The following is a 17,495-nucleotide window of genomic DNA, read 5'->3' as shown; positions in this document are numbered from 1 at the left end:
TTGCACTGCTGTCCTATTGTTGTGCCTACAGTAAATGGGTTGAAAGTCACGATGTGAAGAAAACAACATCGACAGCTGCCATCGATTTCCTGGAAACTTTCAGATTACCCGCAAAGTGGTTTCAAACAACGGAATCGCATTCGTGTCAGCCAAAATACAGAAATCCTACGAGTGGAAACTGCATCACATTTGTGAAATCTGCGCTGAACCACCCAGCCACAAACGAACAGGCCAAACGCTACGTCGTAGAGCTAAAACGTGCTCTTGCAAGAGACTCTACGGGGTCATTACAGCAGCGCATTGCACGCTTGTTTTTTCCAAGTAACTCAAAACAGGCCAGACGGGCCAAATATTGGAGAATCTCATGTTTTCTTGTGAGCTGCGAACACACATCTCAGCCATTCTGCCAGAACCGCCTTCAAATGTTACACCAGATAAGGAAAACGCCTCGCGTTGCCGGTAACTCCACAAAGTACAACCAGTGGTCACCCGCCAGTTTCACAGAATGCCCGAATGGACGGTGGCTATCGTAAAAAAAAAAGGTATCAGCCGGAGTTTTGGCTTGTTGAAGTTAAAGCCACTCCATCGCGTCTTCTACCGGAAAACGCATGGAGAGGCTTTAGACCGGGCATTCCCGCTTCCAGCAAGCTGCAGGGATGCCCCCCCCCCCCCCATACTTGACGCCGCGCGCCTGGGGACTGGCGGACTGTCGGGGAAATCAGTGGGCCCGCGCACTGGTTACCTGTCCTTTGTGCTCCTCACCTCTTTTATGGCCCACAGTGGACTCAAAGCCAGTGGTTGAACCATTTGGACCGTGCTGCGCGCAAATGCTTTTCTTGAAAGTAATAAACTCCGTTCCCTGTTACGTACGCTTGGAATTATGCCTACCGTGGACATAACAAAGTGGAAATAGGGTAACTTGTTCCTAAAAATTTAACCTCCCTGCCTTTCAGCATTATATCTCTCTCTTTTCACTTACTTTCCCTAATAGTTTTAATTTCTATCGCTAAATTGGAGAGTTGCGTAATAAAAAAGACGAAGTGGATTAATTTATTTATGAAGTTGTTATTTATTATTGAGAAAAATTGCCAATCTAGTGCCGGACTTTGGGCAGGAGTGTGTGGCGCAGTGGACGCAACATTATGTAGGAGGTACATCAGTATAGATAGAGTTGAACGAAAGCGCAATGATTCGAACCGCAAATAGAAGCGACATGAAATATGGTCCACAATCCCAAGAATGGCCATAATACACTAAACAAAACAAAAACTATAAAAACAATGTCCACTAGGTTATGTTGTTTGGGTAACAAGAAAAAGAACTCAAATACAAACTGTAGCAAAAATAAAGTCGGCAATACTAAGAAGCGATACATTGCAGAATCGAAGCATTGAAGAATCGTGCAGAAACGAGGCATTGAACCTCAAGCAATCCGTCTGATCAAGATGGGTATTGAAATAAAGCGCACTGTAATATATATATATATATATATATATATATATATATATATATATATATATATATATATATATATATATGAGGGCGTAGTTATGAGCCATGTGAAACAGCTAACCCACGAAGAAACTAGTTGAGATTGACACTGTAAAGAATCTCAGGTGGGAAATTGTTCCATTCTCTGCTTGCGCGGAAAAAAAAGGGTACCTGTATATAGGGCCCAGTCACTCTTTCAAGATTGGAGGCACGCGTTTCGTGGCGAAAAATTGGTTCGATATAATTTTTTTGTATTGCCAGCTTATCATGATATATGGGATGGAACAGCTTCATTATTTCGCGATAACGTTTTCATTCCAGGGTTTCTAGTTTAGCGCTTTCCAGAAAAACTGACAGAGATGTGTTACTTTTAGGTATTCAATATGAACTTCGCAGCTTTTCGCTGTATTTATTTAAGTTTATCTGTGTTAGCTTGCGTGTGTGGGTCCCAGACAGCAGATGAATATTCTAGTATTGGTATTAGATACGTTTCACATGCAGTCATTTAGGTTTGCCGGATCTTTTTTGCGGGTTATGGTTATCACCACAGTTTTTCTCGCGTTAAAGGTCATCTGTCATTTTGTGCACCAATCTTGAATCTTACACAAAAAGTTATTTAAAAAGAACCTGGTCGCTGGAAGCGTTAACTACTTTAAAGCACGCATGCATCTGCGAAAAGCTTTAGATTTGCTGGATTATTGCGGGTGTCATTATTGATATAAACCGAAAAGAGGCGCGAGGAAGGATCGCCGAGGTTTTGATTGATTTGATTGATTTGTGGGGTTTAACGTCCCAAAACCACCACATGATTATGAGAGACGCCGTATTGGAGAGCTCTGGAAATTTCGGCCACCTGGGGTTCTTTAACGTCTGAGCTCGGCGAGTTGATTCCACCATTCATAATATCGCGCCCGGTGAATATTACTCGCAATTACATAGCCTAACCTAGGATGCATTAGTTAATTGGCACTAATTAACAAATTAGTAGAGAACTATAACTACTATGCAACCTGCAAAACTCGAGAATGTGCTGTAAATTGAGGGGTCGATGTGGTACATACAGTGGATGTTCGGAAACGTGCACTTCGTCCTTTTTAACAATACCCTATTGATGTGTTATACTACAGATATTTACCTCAACGAACCCTAAATATTGTTTCGCGGGGTCATAAAAGTGCCTTCCACAGGAATTTCCTCTTTTCACGTGCACACTATTTCAGTTTTTACGTGGCACCGTAGACTACACCATCTCAACGCTAGATGGAGCTATCAGGGCTTCACGGCCGTCGCACCCTGAACAAAACTGGCCAGGGAACTTTTTTTTACCACGCCATTCAAACACGCTCTATACCATCATAAACTAGACATACGCGAGTACCTAAATCCCAGAAAGCAATTAGATATCTTCAAGCACGTCACCACGGTAGCGATTCAAGTGCAGCAAAACAGCCGATATTGCCGAGAGCGATCATGGGCACTGTGCATGAACTTTTAACAGGCTGGGGACTCGCACTATTGCAACCACGATACTGTAACTCCGGCAAAAGAAAGGTTCATACACTAGCTACTTGAAACCGTGAAAGCAATGAGAAAATCAGAAAGGAAGAGGAGTTATTATGGTTTTGCTCTCCGGTCCTGTAGAGTGACGCCCCCCCCCCCCCCGTGCGGGAAAGTGCGCCGCCTGCTCGTGAGCCGGAATGCAGGGGGCGCAGGTCTTCATTACGAAACAAGGAAGAACTTCAGGAGAAGATATATGCGTAAAGGCATGAGAAATCCTTGAAGTACGACTGCCGCTGTGGAATACATTTTGACCAGTTCACTAGCTTTCATCAAGGCATATCATTGATCAAGGAATGTCCACTGTTCAAAACGTTGGCTCCAGCGACATTCACCGTTGAATAGTTTCTCAAACAATCAGCGAGTCCGTAGCATGTATTTCATCGACAGTATTAGAAGCAAAAGATTACAAAATTTCAAACTGGCTACGTGCATTTCCATAATAGAAGAAAGCTTACAGTTCCTTCAAATCGTTTGAACTCTATGGCAAATGTAAAGAATAACTAATCTCTGTAGCCGAGTCAAGCGGCATTTGTACGTTTCAAGAAACTTCAAGAAACTTTCAAGAACTAGGTTTATTCATACATTCTTGCAAAATGAATACCATAATCAAATGCCAAACCCAAACACTCGGGCTCACGCGTTCTCACAAGAAAACCTTGAAAAAATTATCAGAGCTAGAAATCCGAGGATTTAACACACCACAGAGCTGCGCATAACTTGTGATGCTTCAGTGCACGTTCTCGTCTGATGCTTGGTTAGCCTCATCGGCCAGCCATAGGGCGGTTTCTGTTCGCTGCATGCCAGATGAAATATTTTACTTTTCCCGTATTCATACTTGGCACGCTGACCGAACGCGATCCAACATGTAATATCGCTTAGAAATTGGCAAGAGGGCGAAGAGGCAAGCGCTCAACACATTTCTATCGCACTTTGCCCGATTCTAATTTCTGCAACAAAGGTCTAATGGAGCAAAATAAACAATTAGTTATCTAGTATTCAATCAAATGCCTTTATAGGTGAAAATTGTTGAAAGACAATAACTGCAAACATCCACGTTAACCTAACTTCATTCAAATCGATCTAAGGGTGCCCGCTAGTCATTACATGTGCACATGATCATTTTAACTGGAGCAAGCGCTGAGTTTCAGCGCCTGGCGTATATGTGCGCTCTTCTCTTCTTGCAGAGGTGGTTTGTAGATCATGTGCTTTTGCCAAAAAGATTGCATTTCGGTTACTGAGTGCGGAAACATCACTTCGCTAGCTGCACAAACCCCATTGGAGAAAGATATCCTTTGTTCAAACACAGTGAAGTAGTGACTGTAACACTCGTTAGTTCGCACTCAAGCTGCCTATACCTGCGAGTATATTTCGTGCGTTCTTTGTGTGTTTAGAAACGCATTTGATGTCGATCTGCGAACGTTGTACGTGTAAGAATGCGCTCTCCCTTTGCGTGATCTTTGCGCGTGTCTTTTGTACTTAGGCGATGACCTGCAAGTTTAGATCTGTTTGTCATTCTTCGCATGACATCAAAACATGTTGCTAACGTATTCGTTGCCTCGTCCTTGCAGTGAAGCCGTTACATTTTTGGTAATGAGCACGTTCGTGAGAAACTCAATCATGGGTTGTCTCAAGTACGTTTCATTTTTCTTGAAACACCTTATGCCTGTAAACGTAACCGTGCAACAAAAATCACAGCATATTCTCGGAGTGAATGATGATGAGTGGGGCGAAACGTCTGTCGGGACAGACGGACAAATGCATGGACGGACTCACGGACGAATGGAAGCAGGGACTTGGATGGACGAACCAAGAGACGGACGGACTCATGGACAGAAGCATGGACGCACGTATGGAAGCACGAACGGACGGAAGTGTGGGCAGTCAGACAGAATTACGCATGCACGGAGGGAAGCACGGACGGATGAAAGTCAGGCGAATGGACGGGTGCCTGACTCCGTGGATATGCTGTGAAAACTACTATCGCCATATAGTTATTATTAACTCCATCTACTAACGCCATTCCCAAAAACAAATACACACAATGCCATTTATTTAACAACTCATGAACTAGACGTGGCTACATACTACTACTGCAACAAGCACTACTACTACTACTACTACTACTACTACTACTACTACTACTACTACTACTACTACTACTACTACTACTACTACTACTACAGAGGAAGGAACGACCTACGGCCTAAGAAGTTTCCCTCTTAACATCACATATTTCACAATGGGCATCCAGAATCTAATCACGGAAGAAAATTGTCAATATGTTTCGTGAAACGTAACTTGAAATCACATTCATGAATGAACTTGTCCCTGTGTAAACAATAAATAAACAAGCATTTGAAACTGTAACATCACCTAACACTGTTTTTAAACGTCAAGCACTTTTTAGCGAGCTTGTGTGACTTTGAGCGTATCTATCTATCTATCTATCTATCTATCTATCTATCTATCTATCTATCTATCTATCTATCTATCTATCTATCTATCTATCTTATCTATCTATGACTTTTAGCTCTCAGAGCCTTTTCGATAGTGATATCGAAACCCAAATTGGTATGATATAACATGACTGTATGACCAACATAAATGACAAGTCATAACATGAAAAGAGAGTGATATTTATATCATGAACGCCTTTATTTTCATTCATTGCTCTTGCTGCTCTTTTGTTGGTTTCGTTCACATGGCATATGACTAAATTAGTATTCTAGGATATCCCTGCATGACGAACATATGTGAGAGACCCTATAGTGAAAATCACCACAGGCACGTCAAGTATGTCATGAGTCATGACTACATGCCACGGTCATGATGCGCTCGTGCCCACTTCACTTGCTTCAAATATGCCAAATTTGGTATTACCGAAAGTGAATGGGTTACGAAGGAATATGACTGGTACAAACGTGGTAATCATAAGATGCGTGTCATGTAAGAACATGACTACATGCCAAGCTCATGATGCGTTCGTTGCTGTTTCGATTGCTTCACATATACCTAATTTAGTATTACGGCACGTTATTTAGTGACGTAGATATATGACTAATGTAAACATGATAATCACGAGTTGTGTCATGTAGGAACACGACTACTATCCACGCTCATGACGCACTCTCGGCCGCTTCGCTAGCTTCACATATACCAATTTTGTTATTACGGGACGTGAATAGATGACAAAGGTATATGACTGGCGCAAACGTGATGATCATGAGGTCCGTGTCATGTAGGAAAATGACTATATGCCGCGCTAATGATACGCTCGCGACTTATCATCATTCACTCTATGACATCGCTGTGTTTTCAATAATTACCACACTACAAGTAATGTGCTCTTGTGTTGTACCATTTGCATTTTTCAGCGAATATGCATTTTGTTAGATGTACAAGTACCGCCCTCTTCAGTCGTTTCAAGAACTAACAAAAGGTAGCTACATACAATAATAACGGGATGCTTAGCCCACGCCTTAAAGGGCCACTCACCAGGCCCCATACCGAATTTTTTTTAGACAGTGGAAGTTGTTGGGTATCCAATGAGAAACATTTTGCCACAAAAATTTTTCGAATCGGTTCATCACGAGCGGAGAAAACATGTTTTTTGAAGCAGCGTGAACCGAGTATGAGAGCAGGCGAGCTCGAACAAAGCCACCTAGAACAGGTTAAGGCCTGCGCACTCCCTCCGTGGCGTCACGCACCTTGCCCGAGTGGGCCATGCCTCGCAAAAAAGTTTGTCTGCTAGCCGTCCAGGCTCTACTCACTTCCATGCACTAGATGTGTGTGGGGTTGCCTTCCACAAGTCGCAGAGTGCTAATCACATATATGTACTTTTCTGCCAAGCGTGCAGATATAAATTTGAGGGCAAGATATGTAATATTAAGACATGCTAAAAGAAGCTTTGATTATTGTGCCTGAAAGCCATAGCGTTAGAAGTGTGCCAGAATGTGGCGCATTTCGATTTCCTTGAATAAAAAGAAATAAACTACGATCCAATATATTTCATGAAAACTACATCATTTATTTATTATAAAGTGAATCTTCAAGGCGTTGAAGGTAGCTTAAATGAGCGTTTTCAGTTTCCTCTTCAGTGTTGCGCCCTTCTTTGCCGCCGTTAACTTGTCGGTTTTCATTTGGACGTAGTTTTTCAGTAAGGTGTTAATGGCTGCCCACAATATGTTGTGAAGCACTGTTTCTGGATGGTGTCCTTTGCAACAAATGTCCAAATCTTCATTGTCAATTAAAAGGTGCTTCACCACACTGAGAAGAAGCTGCCTTTGGTGCCGTGCTGCATGAAACTGGGCGGTGTTCTCTTTCGAGGTCAGTTTTTCTAGCACGATTTGTGTGTGCAGAACAGCGCTTATTACTACTGGTTTGGGAAATTTTAAGGCCCCTCTTGTGAGGCCTTCGATTAGCATATCATCAACCATTAGAATATCCCTATCTTGTCTCGTGATGTTGGCTGCACAACTTCACAGGGAATTTTCCTGAGAGCGGCGTGGGTGCAGTAACCTGCAATATACACTATTGCAGGCAAGCTTTCCTTTTTTGATTTCACGTCCTCTTCAGTCAACTTGATGCCATATTTTTCTATCACCTTGGCTGCATCAGACACAATACTGCTAGGTTGTAACAGTTCTTTCATATCTGGAAAAACGAGCGAGTTCTGAAGCCTCAGTTTTGCTTCTGATTCAAATATTTGTTGGACGGAAATATGGTAGTTGGATCCACATAGTCGACGGTAACGACCAAACCTCTCCTCGAGGCTGTCTGTCTGAAACTTTGCAAGCAAGACATATTCAAAACCTAGCTCCTCCAGGCAATACCGACTGACTTCGATCAAGGAGTACGACGTGAGACGTAGCCCCGAGTGCGTCTCCGTGGTTAACAGTCCTGCACGGCCAGGGCCAATCTTCAAGTTTTCCCAAGTGTCACGCCAGTCCACAAATGCATTAAGAAACTGCAGCTGCATGTTTTCCATACTTCTTACGGGTGCTTGAAGAGAATTTCTTAGGTATTTGCCTTTCGATGGTGTTTTAGTGTTCACGACGCACCACCACTTGTGTATTAATTCAATAAATTCAGCAGTTTCTCGGGCACAACTCAAACCAAGCTTTGCACCATAAGTTTTTAGTGCTTCGGCAATAAATGGACTGATCACTTTCAGTGCTAGCTTCACGCTTCGTCTTTCGATGTTAGAGGGGTTGAAAGCCTTATAAGTCCGTATACAAGCTTCGAGAGATTGTGTTGCTCGGAAGCGTACAGTTCACGAAGTGTCTCAAATGTTGCTTTCTTCACTTGCACCTGTGATATCGTACTCAAAAATTCGGGATAAAAAATGGAACAGCCTTCATTTTTCTCGTCCAACCAGTTGTTACGGATGCACTTTAATAAATGCACAGTATCGACAACAAAAATAGCGGCCTTGAATTGTCTGCTGTGTGTGGGTACACAATGTCTATTGTGTTGTTTTTTTGAAAAAAAAATGACATTACTTTTCGGTTCACAGCATTGTTATCAGTGATAACGGCAATTACTGTAAGTCCCGCTTTTTCAAGATCCAAAATTACATTTTTCAGGATGTCGTGCAAATGGCTGGCTTCAATGCTCAAAACAAGAACGATGTGTACCACATCTTTGTGCGCAGAAAGCAATGAATTTGTCATGAACACGTGTGCTGTTTGTGCCGCTTCAGAGGAATTTGATGCCGTCCCTGTTAATGAGCCATCCTTATACTCAAAATATTGCTGGATGTGGATTTGATCTAACATGAGTGTTACGACTCTTTCGTGTGGCTTTAAAGGCTCACTTTTTTGTAATGTACTGCAAAAAGCCTTCATCACTTTGTTCGTTTGCAGGACTTGCATTGTACTTGCTGCACAGCCTAATTATTGTGGAAGGATGAGGTAACATTAATTTCCTAGTGTTGCGAACGAATTTGTATGCGTGAGGAGAGATCTTATGAAAAATGCTTGCTAATAGAAGAAGATCTGAAGAATATATCATAGCTCCTCGCTCTTTAAGAAGAAGGCGCAACTGTTCCTTCAGAAACTCGAACGCTTCTACTTTCTCTTCTGGTAAGAGGTCACCAACAGACAGGTCATCAAGAATAGAAAAAATAATGTGGAAGCAGGCTTTCAATTTTTCTTCTTTTTCGCAGACGTCTGGAGCATTGAAATGCTCTACACTTTCAAGAATAGTGACCAAGCTCCGAATGTCCTCTAGTTTTTCAGGAATGGGAACATCAGCAATGTGCAGCTTCATCTTTTTCCAGTAGGCAGAAATGTGCAATTCATAGGAAACAACCACAGAAAGTTCCACCTCTGGTGGTAGTGTGTTACTTTGAATATGCAGAAACATCACTGCAGCTTCCGTGCTGCTCAATATCCAATAGTCGGACAACTTAAGGTGTGAGAGTTGTGACACGAGCTGCTCGAAAGATGCTACTCTATTTTTGCGTTCCTCCTCTTCGTGCGAAACAAGCGACATCTGAATGCCCTTTTGTAGCTGGTCTGCCTCACGGTGCTTCCGTTTTGCGTCAGGCTCCTTGCGAACGGGAGCACAGTCGGATAGGTAAGCGGGGCTGTTCGGAAACATCGTCAGCACTGCATCTTCGGTTAGTCGAGTAAGGCTCATCGGAACTTCTATAGTCTTTCCGTTGCTATCCGTGTAAGTGGTGGTAGTCCTCAAAAACTCTGCTTTGAAATGAAGTTCGCAGACCTGCGATATGCAAAAGCAAAAAGAATGTTTTAAAATATTTTAGCAACAATTTATATATGTTTTTCTGCCTGATTACATTCTAAAACGTTATAATTAGCAAGGATTGAGATCTAGAGTGCCGCTTCTCCGTAATGCACTGCACTAGCACACATCTGCGACAAAGAATTCGCTTTATGTGAAAGTTTATCGGTAAAAATTTTAAACTTACCTTCGGATCACGCAGAGTGTCGATGTCGACGTCCTCGTGACGAATAGCGCGTTTCCATCTTATCCTGCTATCGTCTTTAGGGAAGTAGAACACGCGGACTTTCGGTCCACCATCATAATTTCCACGAACGTTCGGCACGCAGCAGCGGCCCATCCTGTGAACTTCTTGGTAATTTCACTCGAACAAACTTCACTGCTTGGACTTCAAATAACAGAGCCAGGGCCAAAACTTGCACATATCTCCGAAGAACGTCCACCAGCACTATTTCAAAATCCTTGTGCAGCGTAGCACCTCGCTTTGCCAGGGTCAAACAAGTTCTAACAGGCTCGCCCTAACGAAGGGAGTCACTGAGCCTGCATTCCCCAACCGGTCCTCACAATGCCCACCAGTTCGTCGGGCTAGGTGTGCTGACGTCAGACAAGGAAACGAAGGGAGTGAAGGGGCCTTGCAAATTCTAGGAGGCGCTGAACAGGCTCGCCCTAACGAAGGGAGTCACTGAGCCTGCATTCCCCAACCGGTCCTCACAATGCCCACCAGTACATCGGGCTAGGTGTGCTGACGTCAGACAAGGAAACGAAGGGAGTGAAGGGGCCTTGCAAATTCTAGGAGGCGCTGGCTCGAAACCCTTGCCGCTCCTCCGCGTAGCCTTCGCAAGCCAAATCTCTTCCCCACCCTGTCCAGCATTCTACCATGAGGTGACGTGCCCATAAAGTGCCCAAACAAGTCCAACCCCCGAGCACGCGAGCAGCGTTGCTTTGTTGACCAGCGTTATTGTGCGGCCCTATGCCTGTTCCTGCGGGATGGATTTGAAACACCGGCTTACACGCGGTAGAGTAGATGAGCACAATGAGTGCGCGAAGGTGCAGGAGCATTTCACAGCGGTCGTCTGCTCATTGCACTGACCGCGGGGACGCGAACGCATGCGAAACGCTGGCACATTAACCCCGCATCTCATAGCATTTTACGGGAAAAAAATAAAGAAAAACGCGCACAATTTTTTATTGCGTCCCATTATCTATTTCAAGTTTTTATAATCTCTTAAAGCAACAAATACATAAACTACGCACGTTGCGTTAAAGAATTTTTGCCATGTCATGTGGTATACTGTTGACAACGTCAGAGCAGAGTCGTCTACGTAGAGGACAAACGTCAATGCATTGCCGTGTACGTAAGGCCATTCCTAGGCCTACGTCATGCCCTCATTCTCTAGGCATGCGCCGGCAGAGGGGAGGGGGAGCCGCGTTCATCTTGAAATTTGACCCATTTCCGCGGTGCGTAGCGTTGCAAATTTTGGCAGACAGGATCATGAACGCCTCGTCTACGCATTGCGCTTGTCAGCTCAGAATTGTCAAACCTGGTGAGTGGCCCTTCAGCAGGTTTGACAATTTGACGTGCAAGTCGCGGGACCGTTTCCAAAAGATCCCGCCGAAACAGGCAGAAGACAACAAAATAACGCTGGTCAACAAAGCAACGCTGCTCGCGTTCTCGGGGGTTGGACTAGTTTGGGCATGTGCACGTCACCTTATGGTCGGATGCTGGAGAGGGTGGGGAAGAGATTTGGCTTACGAAGCCTACGTGGAAAAACGGCAAGGGTTTCGAGCTCGCCTCGTCTCATCCTCGTTTCGCGCCGCTTCAAAAAACCTGTTTTCTCCGCTCGTGATGAACCAATTCGAAACATTTTTGTGGTAAAATGTTCCTCATTGGACACCCAACAACTTACACTGCCTAACTAAAATTCGGTATGGGGCTTGGTGAGTGGCCCTTTAAGGAGCTCCACTACAAAACTGCGTGGCATGTTTTTTATGGAAAAAAGCTGCCGCGTAGCGTTCACCGCATCAAACACTTCATGTTTAAACCGACAACATCACAGTCACAAGTTGAACTCCGGCCTTCTCAAAATCAACGAGTTTGTATCTGAGTTCACGCGTTCATCAGTCTGATTGGCAGACGCCCGCGGCGAATATAGAGTGCGCCCACCCCTTTTGCTTTTGCCGAGGAGAAGTGCTAACGCTGCAACGCCAGGGAGCGCATGGTTCATCTACCCGCTTCATCACGCAGACTATGCACACACGCACGCAGAAGTAAAGGTTATGTCACCATGTGGGTACTATAAGGAAGGTATAGAATAGCGCACCGTGATCTCTTGTGGTGCTGCCACTGCGCATGCGCCGTAACGCAAGCCGCCGTTTGCGTTCACGGCCCGCCCGCAGAAAATCCGAAATAGCGTACAGTGATCGCGGCCCGCGAAGCCCGCGAAGTGCTGTGTGTAGCTTCTGTGCATTAGGGTTTGTGGTCGGGGCGAAAGTCCCCAGACTTTTCGCTAAGGATAGCAAACGCTATTGTAACGCCCCTCTCGTTCGCTGGATTTCGTGTCAACCTATTGTGCCCCCGCAATCTCCGACGGCAGCGCAGTTCTGGCCAACTGGCTCGCCCTCCGCCATCTCCTGACGCCGTAAAGCATTGGCTGAGTGGTGCTCCGTCCTCGGACTCCTGCGACCATGTCCATCTTCCTTAAGTTCTTCATTTCTGTACGTGAGTGTCTCTGTCCCTGTCCCTATCTCTGTCCCTATTCCTTTTAATCCTCCTTATTCCTTGAAAGCCCTCCTAACTCCACTACCTCGTGAGCCACTGTTGAGGTGTCGCACTTGGATGCAGGCAGTTACGGTGCTCACTTTTATCTTCTTTTCTCTCTTTTAAGAATCACTTACCCGCACCCCCGTATTAGGAAACGCTGCTTGACGTGAACTTTACTTGCCACCGACTTCAATGCAGCACAAACATGTTTTGAACGTGCTGTCTTTAGGGAGCACAAACGCACAGACGCGTTTCAAACACGCTACATTAAAGCAAAGCCACCTAGAAAGGTGGCTTTAACTTAAGGGGGTTTGAAGTCAAGTTCAAGTCAAGGAGCGTTTCTGAATACGGGGGTGAGGGTAAGTTAGCCCCCGTAAGGACCAAACCTCATAAGCGCGAAAATGCACGCGACAGCGACGAGCGAGGCTACACAGTAAAAATTTTTACACCCAAAAGGGTGTAAAAAGGGTGCTTTTACGAGAAAGCACCCTTTGCAACACCCTTTAACACCCATAAATGGTCAATTGAAAAAAAGCACCCATTTGTTTGGGTGCTTGCCTCGATAGCACCCTAAAATAGGCTCTAAGGGTGCTTTTGTGCCTGAGAAGGGTGTAGGTGACGATTCATCAGATGGAATATGCAGCATAAGAAGAACACATAATTATATTATTTGGTATTTTACGTCTCAAAAACCTCGATATGATTATGAGGGTCGTCGTAGTGGAAAGCTCTAGAGATTTTGACTATTTGGTGTTCTTTAATGGGCGCTGATATCGCGCAGTGCACAGGGTTCTACCTTTTCGCCTCCATCTGAATTCGACTGCCACGGCCGGTATCGAACCCGCGACCTTCGGATTGGCGGCCGAGCAGCGTAGCTACTGCACGAATATGTGGACCTTGCGTTAAATGACGGCCTAGACTTGGAATGTGTGAATGTGCTCTCCGAATACAGCAGAATGCCAGCAGAAGCAAATCGCGTTTCATCTATAATGGCAATTAACTGCAATCCACGTTACGAAAGCTCACCTTAGCGTTGGTTATAAGCTACATGTTTGCTGTGGATTATATACAGGAACATAATGTTCGCCCGAGTATGGGTGTGTATGCGTGAGCCTGCGCATGTGTTCGCGTGTAAGCGCGATTGTGTGTACACCCGTGCATGTGTGCGTGCGCGTGTATGTGCGAGTCCGGGCTTGTGTTAAGCGTGCCTGTGCACATGTGTACGCCCATGCATGCGTGCGTTTACGGTCACGTGTGTGTGTTGCCGTATGTGTGTATACGTGTATGTGTGTGCGCCTGTGAATAAGTATGCGTGTGCATCAGCCCGTGCGCCCTCAAATTTCGTGTGTGTGTGCGGGGGGGGGGCACTGCTTCTTAGTGTTTAAGGTCCCACACCTGTTCAGACTGGGAGTCTATATGGGAGGTGGCTTAAGAAATGGCGGTGGTCAAGGCACTGTAAACTAACTATTCAGTACATGGAAAACAGCTGCACATTTTCGTACCTCATCATTGCTTACGAACTTGCTGTGGTAACTGATTAGCTCCGTTGAGGCGCTTCTACGCTCGAAAACCTGGGTTATGACCAATTCACACGGAAAGCTGTCACTGCACTTATGCACAACCATCGTTTATATTAACAACGTTTAACAAGAACGTGCACTACCTTTGCTACAGGTGCTTAGCTAGCTCATTGGGCAACCACATGGAATTATGTGCTGATCATGTGGTCAGCAAAAAGTTTGTTATAACAACCTCGGCACGTTTCGTGGTGCATGACAAGCCTTCTAAACACCCGCTACTGTGGATTAATTTGTTCCAGCTTCGACTACGCATTCAGTGTTTGCGGCACCATACGCGGAATCGCCTGACACAGACAATGCAAAAAGAAATTTCTCTGGAAAAACGTGTAGCGATGCTCTCCCGCTAATGCCACCGAGGACGAAATACTTATTGTTTCTGGCCATTCCATGGTGCACTTTGTTTTGCGCAGGTTTTGCTTCACTATTTTTCGCCCACTGCAATCGCATTCCGTCAAAATACTCAAAGAACCCGAGGCTGGTAAATAACCTGCGTCGCTGTGCGACTGGCTGGAAGGAGGGTGGCCGTTTACAAGGAGTCATTCCGCGTTGAACGGCCGTCCGCCGTATGCGCCATAGCGTTTGCCTTTTGGCGCCGTCTTGGCGGGTTTGCCGCTCCTCCCCCCCCCCCCGCTCAACCCGGCCAGCGTTGCTCCCACAACGGCGGCGTAGATAAGCGAAGAGTTTCGTCACCGAACACCTGCGTCGACAGCTGCGGCGCCGCCACGCCGCCGCCAGTGCCTCCTCCTTCTCTCTCTCAGTGTTGCCCTCTCTGTCTCATCAGTCTTTCAAATGCGTTGCGTTGGTCGGGGGTCTTGGTCGCTGTGTGTGTTCTAGCGAACAGGCGCATATTCAATGGTGGTCACGCATGACACCGTGTTCGAAGTGACGCTCGGATTAAGGAATATTCATGGAGTGGCGGACACGGACAACGTGGGCATGTTAACGGTGAGTGTACTGTTTTCGTAGGTAGTAATCATACAGCGCTAGCTGGGCGCCTGCAGCAGCTCTGCCGAAGTAGGCTGCCAGCCATTTACAACAGCATGCGTTCGCGGGCCTGTTGCAGATGCCCGATTAAACGTGGGACTTAACGAGTTCACACTGCTATGCGCGATGTTGTGTAAGTGCCTGCATCACTCATACAGTGAGTGATGTGATCACTTAACAAGGGCGAGATTAGTTGCTGATCGCACATTGTCTCTACACTGCACAAAGTGATTGATATTGTTTTAAGATGTGCTTTGGGCTACATCGTAATAACATTTCTATTAATACTCAAATGTGCAACGTGCTTCTGTAGGTGTAAGCGCAAAAAAAGAAAGAAAAAGCAAAAATTATGTACTGAGGCGCACTGTACGAAATGGCTTTTTTTTTTGCTGAAAGACGGTATAGTTGGAGGTGCTGATATGCCGAGATGCTCCCAGCACGTGCGCCTCGGTCTTTTAAGCTACTTAGGATAAGTGCCACCAGCAACAGGGAAAGATCTAGCAGACTTCCAAAGGCGCGTTGTTGTGGCCATCGCCGTGCGTTGTTTTCCCTCGTTTCTGTTTGCTGTTTTCGTGCTTCGCTTTCATCTGCGATAATGTTCGGCGTTATAACAGAATCGAGAGAGTATACGTGACTGTTGGAGCTATGTGCGGTTGCTCTAGCATAAGTCATGGCTGCTGCAACGTAGTCGGCGTCCGCGCGCGTTGGTGTTGTTCGAGCGCTCTTACTTGCGTGATTGTGTTTAACTGAGTATTTAGGCACGGGTTACGTTTGTAAATCTCGTAGTCAATAATCGCTAATAGCGTGCCCCTGATTGCCATCAGAGGATGGGCTTGGTTGTCGAAATATGCCACACGCTTTTTCTGAAAGCAAGCTTTGAATTTTTTTTAAAAGAAGTACTTTCATACGTGCAAGGCAGTGCCTATTGCAGGCCCGCAACTCTTTTAAAACTGGACGAGCTATCACATCTTTTATCAAATTACAATGAATTAAGATGATTGAATTATAGATGACGAATTTCTGTGCTAGATTAGGTGCACAAAACACATGTTCGCAGCCCTACGTCTAGAAAGCAGGCAAATAGGAAGCACAGCGTCAAATTTGGATTAGATTCCATTGACGGAGCGTCTTGTGAGAGTAGAAAGAACGAGAAAATTGTTCATTTTTGATGCCCTTATAGAGACAGTCAGAATTGCACTGATTGGTGACTTGTAACAATTCCTCAGATTGTTAGAGGCGTGATTTAAGTAAGTAAATTTTTTACTTTTTTTTTGCAGACCTCTTCGCTAGTGCCACGCCCAAGATCATTTGTTCTCATGTAAAAAGAAAGCAGAGATGTCCTCACTGTTTGTACATGAAGAGGTAAGTTTCTTGTGCGTTTTGATTAATGCTACATGTTCTAAACGTTGTACTTTAAGAATTGTTTTTCACACTGGCTCACTACCCTAGAAGGAATTTGATTCTTAAGTGAGTTCAGGCTTTCGTAAGTGCCATTTTTGAGCTGTAGTCTTACACTTCACCTCATTTCGGGAATTCGCTGTATGCTGGAAAACTCTTATCTTTATCATACGAAATTATTGGAATGTATGGGTTGTATGCTTCGTGTTCAGTGTAATGTCAATTACACGCCATTTCGAAGGATACACACTACACATTCTTTATATATGGTGCTGCCAGAACAGCACGAAAATTTTTTATGAGAAGTCATATTTGCTCTTATTACAGGATGAGAGGGTGCCGCTGACGTCCTGCGTAGTCTACCCTGGACCCAGCCTAGAGCAAGCCTACTTCCTGAACCTCCACATGGATAACCGAAAAATCTTCCGTGTCAGTAATGACGAAGAAGGAAGGAGTGACAGCACTGATGAGTTGATTTTTTTTTATTTTCAACATTGTCTGCGGCCGCAAGGCCTTTAACAACCACCGTGATTGAGCGGCTTTTTCTCGGCGTGAGTTTGGAGTTTATCAAAGAAGTTGTTCAGGCAGTACGACGCTGAAAATTTTAGTGTCACAATGCCTGAACAACTTTTTCTAGTGTGGTCATGGTAGATGAACAAATACTGTTATTTGTGTAAGTTATTTTGCTTAAATATAGCTGGACCATTCCATGCCAAACGTCCCAGCCACTTTGCGACCATCTGAATTGTATTTGAAAAAAAATGTGCTGACTTACTGCGTTGAAAACAGTGAACTGCTAGAATACTTCAGCGAGAAAAAAAGTTTTGTTCATGTGGCTGGCTTATAACTTCCTGGCATAATGCCGTCTGTGTGCTGTTTGTGGAACATTTTGTTTTAAAACTACCGCTTATTTTTTCTAAAGCAAATTCGGTCTACCTGTTAAGTAAATGTGCTTCTGTAAGGTATTTGAAGCT

At 44.8% G+C, this 17,495-nt stretch overlaps 1 long non-coding RNA gene across 1 annotated transcript; it reads left to right on the top strand.

Annotated features, from left to right (window-relative positions):
- The first annotated feature begins 14,835 nt into the window (after window positions 1-14,835).
- LOC142814087 (uncharacterized) lies at window positions 14,836-17,220 on the top strand. Its single transcript, XR_012894803.1, has 3 exons — window positions 14,836-15,084; window positions 16,401-16,485; window positions 16,849-17,220. It is a non-coding gene; the product is annotated as an uncharacterized LOC142814087 (long non-coding RNA).
- The last annotated feature ends 275 nt before the right edge of the window (window positions 17,221-17,495 follow it).

The sequence above is a fragment of the Rhipicephalus microplus genome, chromosome 4 (assembly GCF_043290135.1).
Source record: "Rhipicephalus microplus isolate Deutch F79 chromosome 4, USDA_Rmic, whole genome shotgun sequence".
In the NCBI taxonomy this organism is placed as follows: Eukaryota; Metazoa; Arthropoda; class Arachnida; order Ixodida; family Ixodidae; genus Rhipicephalus; species Rhipicephalus microplus.
Note: the sequence above shows the minus strand (reverse complement) of the source record. Positions and strands in the feature narration are given on the sequence as shown.